The sequence below is a fragment of the Penaeus monodon genome, chromosome 25 (assembly GCF_015228065.2).
Source record: "Penaeus monodon isolate SGIC_2016 chromosome 25, NSTDA_Pmon_1, whole genome shotgun sequence".
NCBI classification, from domain to species: Eukaryota; Metazoa; Arthropoda; class Malacostraca; order Decapoda; family Penaeidae; genus Penaeus; species Penaeus monodon.
Genome location: NC_051410.1, coordinates 13166977 through 13167999, shown reverse-complemented (window position 1 = coordinate 13167999; position 1023 = coordinate 13166977).

The following is a 1023-nucleotide window of genomic DNA, read 5'->3' as shown; positions in this document are numbered from 1 at the left end:
GGAAATAATTTTTTTAGTTACAATGTAATCATGCTACTGGTTCTGTTACGTGATTTTAAAAAAATTATTTTTAATAATTTTTTGAAAATCTAATTTTTTAAAGATCAAAAATCCACTGATACCATTGGGTTCCTACTCATGACAATACAAAAAGAAAAACAATAAAATGCATTCTGTCAAACCCTTTTTTTTAAAACCAGGCAAGATTTCTGTTCATAATTGGGAATTAAAAAAACATTTTTTTTGTAAGACAGTTTTAGATACATCTATAAAATAAAAATACAAAAAGTTCATGCTAAATAAGTATTATTAAGCATAAATTTCCCCATCATAGTTGTGTTTTTACCATAAATTGGGAAAACCAGCTGTTTTTCCCGAGTTCTTAGAAAATTTTCTGTGCCATGAAAGAACATTTGATATTATAAAAGGGGACATTGATTTTGTATCAAAGATTTGTAAGGTTGATATGTGATGTTGTGTATAGTATATGCAGTATTTACACACACACACCATAATTGCTTGCTAGTATTCTGTATGATATGAGTTTCATATTGATTTTATTATATTTATTTTCTAAAACTGAATTACAGTGTGATTTAAAAACTTGACAGATAATTTCCTTTAGTTATTGACTCTAATAATGATGCATCCTGTAACTTTTGATATTAAATATGGAATGCTTGTTCAATGAATAATTAATCTTATTCCTTAATTAATCAACTTTATGCTTTTTGCTTTTATTTATTTTTAGTAAGAGAATTTTAGTTTACCCCCAAATGAGTAAGTATAATGTGAGGTTTCGTAAAGTGTATATAGCATTATGAATTTCTTAAATATCTGTCAAAAGAGTAGTTATTAAATTGAGAGTTGTCAATATTTCTGAAATAAAAAATGCAGCTTTGTGTTTAGTGCCATTACATTTTGCATTATGGTTTATTCAAGTTTTACTGGGTATCTTTATAAAAAGTTTTATGTTTAAAAATTTTCTTTGTTTTTTTTAAAAAGCACAATCTTTTAATCATA